The sequence below is a fragment of the Marmota marmota genome, unplaced genomic scaffold (genome assembly GCF_001458135.2).
Source record: "Marmota marmota marmota unplaced genomic scaffold, marMar, whole genome shotgun sequence".
Taxonomy (NCBI): domain Eukaryota; kingdom Metazoa; phylum Chordata; class Mammalia; order Rodentia; family Sciuridae; genus Marmota; species Marmota marmota.
The window spans coordinates 600121-610587 of record NW_025999945.1 but is presented as its reverse complement, the minus strand read 5'-3'; positions in this window follow the sequence as shown (position 1 = coordinate 610587).

Sequence of the window (10467 nt, the reverse complement as noted above, 5' to 3'; positions counted from 1 at the left end):
ATATATATATATATATATATATATATATATATATATATATATATATATATATATATATCCTGGCTTACATGACCAGAAGCTGGAGAGGAGCTCCACAATGGCCATTTGCAGGTTGGAGAGTTAGAGGAACAAGTAGCTGCCCAGTTCAAGATGCTAAAGCCTCAAAATAAGAGGGATCAATGATGCTACCCAAGTCTGGAACTAAAGGCTTCTGGAAAGTCCCTAGAAAACCATTGGTGGGGTATATTTTGAAAGAACAAAGGAGCCAGAGTCTGATGTCCTCAGACAATCACAGCAGTAATAAAGAACCAAGAAGAATCGAGCTTGCATCTGCTGCTGCTTCTTTTTCTTCCAACTTTTATTCCATCCAAGCCACCAATCTATTGGATATTACTGCCCATACTTAGGGAGGGGCTCCACTTCAGTTCTTTATCCCACATGCCAATCATTCTTAGACCTACCTTCATTGACACACTCAGAAGCCTCTTAATCGTAGGAAATTCCTAATCGAATCAAGTTGACCATTCAGATTAACAATTACACCGTTCTAACTGAGGTGAGATGGTATCTTATTGAAGTTTTCATATGCATTTCTCTGGTGGCCAATGATATTAAACATTTTTTTCATTTCAGTTTTCATTAGCCATCCATGTTTTGTTTTGTTTGAGAAGTGTATAGACACCATTACCATCTTGACCAAAATGTGTTAGTTTTCTGTTGCCATTTGGACAAATTACCATAAAGTTGGTGTTTTAAAAAACATGAATGTACTCTCTTACATTTCTGGAGGCAAGAAGACCAACATATTCTCACAGGGCTTGAGGTATAGCTACACAGGTGGCTTTTTGAGCTTGAGAGAGATGATTTTCCTTACATTTCCCAGCCTCCACTGGCTACCTATATTCCTTGGCTTGTGGCCTCCTCTATCTAAAAAGAGCTTTGACACAATCTTCACATTGTCTTTTCCTTTACTCTGGTTCCTTATGGATCACTGTGAAGAGGATCATTGTGACAGTATCAGACCCACAGGAATAACCCAGGATAATCTCATCTGCAAAGTTCCTTTTGTATATAATCATGTACTGTACAATCATGTGATATATAATAATTTTTTGGTCAATAGTGGAAGAAATGTACACTTTGGCTCCATAAGATTATAATGGAGCAGGCATGGGGTCACACTTCTGTAATCCCAGTGGCTTGGGAAGCTGAGGCAGGAGGATCTTGAGTTCAAAGCCAGCTTCAGCAAAGGCAAGGCACTAAGCAACTCAGTGAGATCCTGTCTCTAAATAAAATATTAAATAGGGCTGGGGATGTGGCTCAGTAGTTGAGTGCCCATGAGTTCAATTCCTGGTACCAAAAAAAAAGAAAAGAAAAAAATGATTATAATGGAGCTGAAAAGTTCCTATTACCTAGTAAAATTGTAGCTGTAGCGACATGGTAGTCATGGTAATCTTGTAGTGCCACATTTCCTCACATTTGTGGTGATGCTGATGTAAACAAATCTACAACATGGATGGAGTAAGCAAACCTACTGTATTACATCATGTACTCTACATAAGACTTGATAACAATAATAAGTGACTAGGTTACTGGTTTATATATTTCCTATATTATACTTGTCATCATTATTTTAGATCATATTTATTCTATTTATAAAAAAATTTACTGTAAAACAGCATGCTGTGTTACACCAGCAGTAGCCTCATACGTGTGGTCTTTATTGCAGCCCTTGATTATATCCAGACCATGTTGAGTGACTGATATGCACCATCTAAGTTTGTGAAAGTATATTCTATGATGTTCACCCAGTAATACAATTATCTGTGTATTTCTTAGATTTTTTTGTACCTTAAACATTAAGTGATGCCTGGCTATATAAGGTAATGCTAATACTTTCCAGAGATTGGAAAGTGGACATATTTTAGGGCCACATTTTAGCCCACTATGCTAAGTTTCCACCATGGTTACATATAGACCCTGTCCTGCCACGCTTTCTAACTACAGATTCAGCCAAGATACATTTGGGGTTGGTCTCTTCATTTTCAATCACAACCCAACAGTATCTAGTGCTAGTGGAACCCTGGCAGCCTATAAGACCCTTTCGCTGGAATCTTCTTTCTCTCCTACCCTTACTACAATGTATCTTTAGAATGACTGGCTCAGTTTTTCAATGGAAAGCCAAGACTTGGTCTCTCCACTAGCTTTGAGGTTCAAAGGAAACATGAATCAGAAAGCATTCTTGGAAGTATGAATTTATGCAGAAAGAAATGAACCGTGTGTGTTTTGGGTGGAACAGGTGATAAAGTATGAATAAGCCTAGCGAAGGAATAAGTGAGGTTAATAATGACGATAGCTGGAAATTGTATCAGGCCAGAAAGTGTAGGTACTTTAATACCTTGTTAAGGGATTTATGATTTATTCATGAAGCTGTGTGTTTCAGTAAAAGCCACTACCTCTAGTGAAAATATGAAAAAAAGATTAAAAGAGACAGATAATAAAAGGCAGTCAGACCAATTAGGAGGATATTCAACGGCCCATGACTAATACACTATGGAATTGAACACATAATTCATTCCTAGGTTTATTTTAAGAATAATAAAATAGGTAAATAAAATAATAGGTTTCTGACTTTATTTTTTTTAATAGAAAGAGTAAAGAGAAGTGCAAATGTTAGAAATATTGTTCAGTCCCTGCTGCAAATATCCCAGCATACTGTTTACCAATTTCAAAGGAAGAATTTGGAGGACTCAATGGAGAGGGTTTGGACATTTTATTCCTCATGTATCTTCCATGGCAGTAGGCTTGGAACAATATGCAGGGCTACACAATGTCTCCAAGTGTTGGGGACACATACAGGGTAGGTGTGTTCCTACTATGCAGATGGACTTCTTCAGATGTTTTATGAACATATCCCTTCACTTCCAATGAAACCAAAGGATCCTCATCTAAAAATTGGAGACAAGAAAATGGTCAGTTTTCCTTCTCCTTGCCTACATTATCATATTCTTTGAAGTCCTTCTTATCTCACTGCCAGGAACAACAAGCCTTCCCAAGCACTGACTGGTGTTACCCCAACACACATCCAGCATTTTTGTTGTTGTTGTCTAACAAAGCTTAAGTATAGATTTCTATAGAAACTATACACTTCTCCATCAAGGTTATCTGTATTAAAATGTGTGGCTGCATTCACAGAATCCGAACAGTCATATGCTTTGCTAAAGAGATAGCAGCCAAGTTTTGCAAATAAGTTTAATAAGGAAAAGTATCAAGTGGGACATGTAGAGGAAGCGCTCTGGAAAACTTTTGGAAAATCTGATTTGCACAATCTCAAGCACATTTTTAGCATGGAGATATGGCTCTAAAACCACTCATCAGCAACTCTCATAAGGACACTCATTCCTAATAACACATCCAAATGAAACTACAGCTGGATTTTAACTAGATATGATATAATAAGGAAAGGAAAAGCAATCGACTACAAGGTCATTATGACATTTATGACTTTACTCAGCAGGGTGTTGTAGTATCAGTCACTCCCACCAAATTATCAGACTTCCTAATAATTCACCAAACAAATTATTCCATTCATCCCTTAATTTACTCAGTAATTCTTTTGCATCTCATTGTGAATAATCTATACCAAAAATGATTGTATATTAAATCTCTAACAAATCATTGTAGTCATTCATTTCCTCATTCAATCGTTTAACAAATGTCTGTTGAGTGCCTACTCTAAACTAGATCAGGCCCTGAGCTAGTTACTGGAGATAAAGCAATGAGCAAGAGTAATAAGCCTAGTTCTCACTTTTTATGACAAATTACACATCGAATTAAATTGTATGTATGTGTTCACTATTTTTCACTTAATGAATTCAATGTTGAACAATGTGATTTGAATCTGTTGGTTACCAGTCTCACTGTTTTAGTGTGTTTATGAAATTGCCCACCAAGGCATTTGTTATTACAAGGGCAACAGGGCAAAAACAATGCAAAATCTCCCATGGAAAACAAAACTATGTGAAGGAATTCTATCCTAGCGAATACTAAGCATCAGGAGTCAGGCTCAGGACATCACCCAAAAAAGCACCTGCATCTCATTTCTTGGAATGTAGCTGGAAGTTAGGAGGCTGGTATCCAGCCCCAGAGAGGTAAGGCCACTAACTTATTGCCAAAACGTGGACATGTATGAGAGGAAACCAGAATCTAGCATCAGGAAAACAGGCACAAACCAAGACCCATAATCACCCAAAGGACTAATTACTTCACCTCTTTGCCATTGTTCTCCGCCAAATGGTGACACCACCACATGTGAGTATATGGAATTCTCAGAAGACTCAGTAGACACAAGAACACATTTTAAAAAGTACAGAGTATTTTTCACAGAAGTACCCAGACTGTGGTTTTACTGTTAATAGAAAAAATTTAAAATTAATTAATTTTCAATTTGCCTGAGAGTTGACTCTGAGGGATTGTCTTTAATGTAGGTACTAAAACATCTAGGGATCACAGAAAAATACCAAGCTACAGTTGGAACAGGCCTCTAGCACCTTCTTCTAGTTAATTAATTAATAGTATGACTGTTTTATCACCACAAAGTTTATCAGGGAGAACAAAGAAAATAGGGGTGACAGGATGGAAGCCTGCATCTTGACATGGCATCAGGTGATTTAGCTGAGGGCTAGTTAGCTTTCTCATGGGGTGAACCACAATAATAGGAAACAGAAGACAGAGGAACTGGACAGATAAATTTCTTTTTTTGCTTTTTATTTTATCCCTTCTGTGGAAATATTCTAGAGAAGTCCCACTTTAGTGTGAGCACTCATCATAGCAATCAGCTGTGTCTTTGGTGGCAGATGTTGAGGCAGCACCTGGTGAAGGGATTCACAGCAGCATCTCATGGCTTTACACCTTTCCCAGCCTTGTGTCCCTCTTTTCCACAATTCCACTGCCCTGAGCTGTCATTTCCCAATAGAACATGAGCACACTCATCTTTGCTTGAGGTTCTGTTTTCCAGAGGATCGATGCTAATAACATAAACTAGCTAATGTCATTTTATTTTTGTAATGTGAGATTCCTGAATCATTTAATATTAAAAAACCCAAACACTTGCACAGGGAGCTATCTTGGTCAGTATATCACTCACTCCGTGGTCAGCCTGCCCCTGGTGACTGTCCAGTGAAGGGTGGAAAAGCCTAATCTGGTTCTTCAGGCACCACCACTGGTTCTGGAGGGTTCAAAAATAGGCAGAGGTTCAAGTAACAATGGTGAGAGAACCGAATCAGGATGTGCTACACATTGGTACTAGAAATATTTCCATGAGTGAAATTTTGCCAGCATCCCATGGCAATATGTAATAGAACTGGAAATATCTGGTTTGAATGTCCCTAAAGTGGGGTACATAGTAGAAGGTTCCAAATACAAGTTCTGGGATGAAGGCTGCAGTGTATCCCATTTATGGCATGCCTGGATCTAACTAGACCAGGGTTTTTCAATCTCAATACTGTTAGCACAAGGAGTCAGATAATTCTTTTCGTGGGGACTATCTTATGCATTATAGGATTTCTGCAGATTCTCTGGCCTCTACCCCCTAGATACCATATCTTCATCTCTCCAGTTGTGATGATCATGTCTGCAGTCATTCCAATTGTTCTCTGGGTGGCAAAAGTATACTTCACTGAGCACCACTGGATTAGACTAGCCACAAAGATTGATTAATCATGTCAGCTTAATGTTGCTGACAATCACTGGGGAAAAATATTCAGCTAAGTTTCTGCTATGTAATATTGCACATATATATGCCACCAGCTAGTGACCATGAGAAAAGACAGTTTCATCCACTCCAGCAGCCATTTTCCCAGAGTTGGACCTAGAGGAACTGAAGTCAGAATCACTTCAGCAGTTTCCCAGCATTTAAAGTAGGAAAGTAGAGGTTAAAAGTGAAGATGTTAGGCTAGGAGCAGTGGTCTGCTGGAGCCAGCTCACACCTACTCCCAAAAGCCACTTGTGAGGATCTTTTATTTGCCCCGTATTGCAAGACACCATACTGATAGCTTGAAATGAGCTATAGTGAAAGCATTTACACCAAAAAATTGGAAATGCTATAAATGGGGATTTTTTTCTGGTGTGTTTTGGTTTGATGTTCCCCTAGAGGGCCAGTTGTTAAACATTTTCCAGAACACCACTGGCTAGGAGTGATATGCTAACACCTAGAGCACCATGGGAGATGTGGAAAAGTGCAGCAGCTGGATCCAGTTCTGCAAGATCTTAGGTCTTTTAGGAAGAGATGTTCAAGAAGGATGACTCTGTCACAGAATAATGATTATAGAGATGATATTAAATAATTTCAATCAATAGCTTTATAGCTGAGTCTCAGGTGTCCTATGTATCCCCTGTCATGAAGGTGCAATGAATATAAAGCAAAATTAGAACTGGTGTAGATCATTGTAGGCAGAATAATTATACCAAATGTAGATCAATACACCGTCTCTAGAATGTAGGCTGCCCTAGTAGTTTATGAAGAAAATCAATAGTGTTCAAAATTGGGTGAGAAGAGTCTATGCCTTCAGAAACCCATGGAGGACATCTATTGCACAGGATACCTGGGGTACGATGAAAGAGCCGACCTCTTCCAGTGGCTTCAAAAAGTAAAGGAAAGGAAGAAGGGAGGACAGATGGAATATGTGTGTGTTGGGGGGAAGAGAGATTCCCAATTTATATTTAAGTGTTATCGTTCAAAAATATTTTCCTGAAATAAAAGAATATTTGGAGCTTCATTTTGAAAGAACATGTAATGACTGGACAAACTGATCCAGAAGAATGACCCCAGAACATCCCTTAGTAACAATTATTTTAACCTTTTAAAACTCAAGAGAACATTATAGGCTTGTGCCAAAGATTATCCTCCAAAATGCCAAGCCCTTCACCAACTTGATGAAAAGTTATAAGGTTAGTACTAGAATTCTTTCCTGGGAGGAGAAGTTGGGTTGTGTCTGCAATCAGGCATTGAGAGCATTCCTCAATCAGTCAGCAGTGCCCTGGGAGGGCTTTCTCACCCCAAAATTCCAAGACTGAAAAGCAGCGAGGGAGCTCTGGGGTTACAGAAAGCTATCATATTGTCTCTTTGGAACTCACCAAATAGCCAAACTTTGGGTTCCACTCACAGCTATAGTTCTTACTAAATCAAATTATAATAAAAAATTAAGGAACATGCATGTGAAGTACCATTTCAAATGAGGACCAGCAGCTCACACCCATGTGCTCATCGGTGAATACCAAAACAGAAACAAATGACAAGTGGATGACACAGCTTCCTTTTCTGAAGCCATTAATAAAGGGGTGGAGACACTGTTGTGTAAGCCCAGCCGAACAGCGCTGAGGCTAATCCTTGGATCATGTACCCTCACTTGAAAGGAAGTAAAAGTAATATTTTTTCTCTTTAATATTCCCTAAATTGGGCTTTTTAAAACATGTGGCTTGAAGAGATAAATCAGTCGCATTCAGAGTCAAATAAATCCACAAGTCTTACAGAATTTCCAAACTTTATGTTTTCAAATCTGAAGTGGTGATTTTAATAGATGTAGAGTTTAGAAATAAATATTCATGAGGAAGGGGGATCCAACATGGCGGCGAGAGGGGAGGCAGCACTTTCAGTACCTCCTCAACAACGGGGTCAGAGAGACGCATGGATACGCTTAGATTCGACCTGCTGAGAAACTCCTAGCAAAATTCCACTAAAGAGAGACCGGCCAGGAATCGGTAGGATTTTTGGAGGTGACAGTTTGCGCTAGACGAGTGAATCTCCGCCACGCAGCGCAGAGGTCCAGACCTGCCAGCCGCTGCCCGCGCGACTCGGCGACTGTCGGCTGCCTGCACGCGGCCCCCGCATCAGGGCGGATAGCCTCCAAGGCACAGAGCAGCAGGAGCGGTGCAGGGACTCTAGGAAGAGGTCTCTGGCCAAGCCATCATGAAATAGCGAACCGGGAGCTGAAACCAACCAGAGACAGACCATNAATTCAGCCCTGAGTACGGTGCTTGCACGGCTGGCAGAAACTGCAGCGCTGTAACCCTGCATCTCTATCCCAGCGCGCGCTGCAGACTCTAGCCGCGGGGCGATTTGCTGAATAAGCCGTGTTACCCTCCGTGCGACAAACCTCTCGCGTTTGAGTCCCCGTAGCCGATCCTCATGCGATGGAAATCCTTCCTCCAGGTTCCGGAGCACCCCACTATTGCTGGAAATTCCTAACAAGATATCCTTTAGCCGTCCTGACTTGTCATACTCCCACACAGTGAAGCAGCACATGGGGGTAATGCACTCCCCTCGCCGCCATCTTCCCGTCTCCTCAATATTTTTTTAAAACAATCAAAATATAGACACAACATACCAAAACGGATGTGATACAGCAAGGTGTCTCAAGGAGGGAAGGCTATTAAGCAATTACTACAGTTAAAATGAAAATAAAACCAGAAGGGTATTAAATATATTATAATTGTGTCTCAAAGAAATAGAAGAGAACAAGAACAAGCTAATTCAATATCAGCAGAAAGAAATAACAAAGACCAAAGCTGAATGAGTGAAGTAGAGACTAAAATATCAACACAACTAGGAACTGGTTCTTTATAAATACTCAAAAAATGACAACCAGACTAAGAGAGAGAGAGAGAGAGAGAGAGAGAGAGAGAGAGAGAGAGAGAGAGAGAGAATCTCCAATAAAATCAGAAACTAAAAAATAGACATTACAACTCACACCAAAGAAATACAAAAGATCATTACAGATTATTATGAATAATACTACATGCTAACAAATTTGATAACCTAGAAAAATGGACAAATTCTTTAACACATACACCTTACCAATATTGAATCATGAAGAAATACAATATATGAAGATACCCAAAGGTCAGAATTTCCTCATATCAACGTTAGACAAGGACACACACACAAAGAGAAAAGCTACAGGCCCAACACCTTTGATAATTATAAATGTCAAAATTCTCAACAAAATATTAGCAAATCTAACAGCATATTAAAAAGATTAGTACTATGATCAAATGGGATTTATCCTGGGGATTTAAATGTGGTTTAACCCAAGACTGTAAACATGATACAACACATTAACAGAATAAAGGACAAAAATCATATGATATCAAAATTATATAATGACAAATACAAAAAGGCCTTGAATAAAATTCAGCGTTCCTTTACACTAAAAAAAATCTGAATAAATTAGGATAGAAGAAACATCCTTCAACATAATAAAAGCTATTTATAATATGGCAACAGGTAAAATGCTACTGATTGGGAGAACTCGAAATCTTTCTCCCTAAGATCTGGAACAAAATGATAACGTCCACTTCTATCATTTTTTTCAACTTAGTACTGAAATCCTAGCTGGAGCAACCAGGTAAGAGAAAACAGTAAAGGGAATCCAAATTGCAATACAGGATGTCAAATTTTTACTGTTTGCAGATCACCAGATCTTAATACAGAAAACCCCAAGACTGTATTAACAAGACTCCATCAAACAACAACTGAAACTAGAAAATAAATTCAGTAAATTTGTAGGATACACAATCAGTATATGAAAATTCATAGTCTTGTGGTTTTCCAATAGTAAAATATATGAAACATAGTCAAGAATGAACTTCAATCATAATAGCTAAAATTCATAATAGCTAAAAATTCTTAGGAATAAACTTAACTAAATAAGGAGAAGATTTCTGTAATAAAAAACTATAAAATGTTAATGAGAGATTTTGTAGAGGTTATATAAAAAAACACAAAGTATAGGGATCCAACATGGCGGCGAGTGGGGAGGCAGCGCTTTCAGTACCTCCGCAACAACGGGGTCAGAGAGACGCATGGATACGCTTAGATTCGACCTGCTGAGAAACTCCTAGCAAAATTCCACTAAAGAGAGACCGGCCGGGAATTGGTAGGATTTTGGAGGTGACAGTTTGCGCTAGACGAGTGAATCTCCGCCATGCAGCGCAGAGGTCCAGACCCGCCAGCCGCTGTCCGCGCGACTCGGCGATTGTTGGCTGCCTGCATGAGGCCCCGTGTCAGGACGGATAGCCTCCGAGGCGCAGCGCAGCGCAGCAGGAGCGGTGCAGGGACTCTAGGAAGAGGTCTCTCGCCAAGCCTTCATGAAATAGCGAACCGGGAGCTGAAACCAACCAGAGACAGACCAGTCCCACCCCTCCCTTCGGACACTCCAGCAAGGAGCCTGGGGCCTGCCATAGCAGAGAGGTGACATCACCAGAGTTCCGCCGACGGAATTCCTTCCCAGCGGAATCCACTTTAGCAGGTGTGTGATTGCCCCCCCCAGCCCCCCCCCCAGATACAAGCAGCCAGGAAACCTTGGGAATCTCTCCGGGGGCGTGTCTGTAGGGAAGCAGAGGGGATTCCAGATCCCCACCTCCCCTTAACACCAGCGGCGACACCCAAGATCTTAGCCGCCAGTTTCT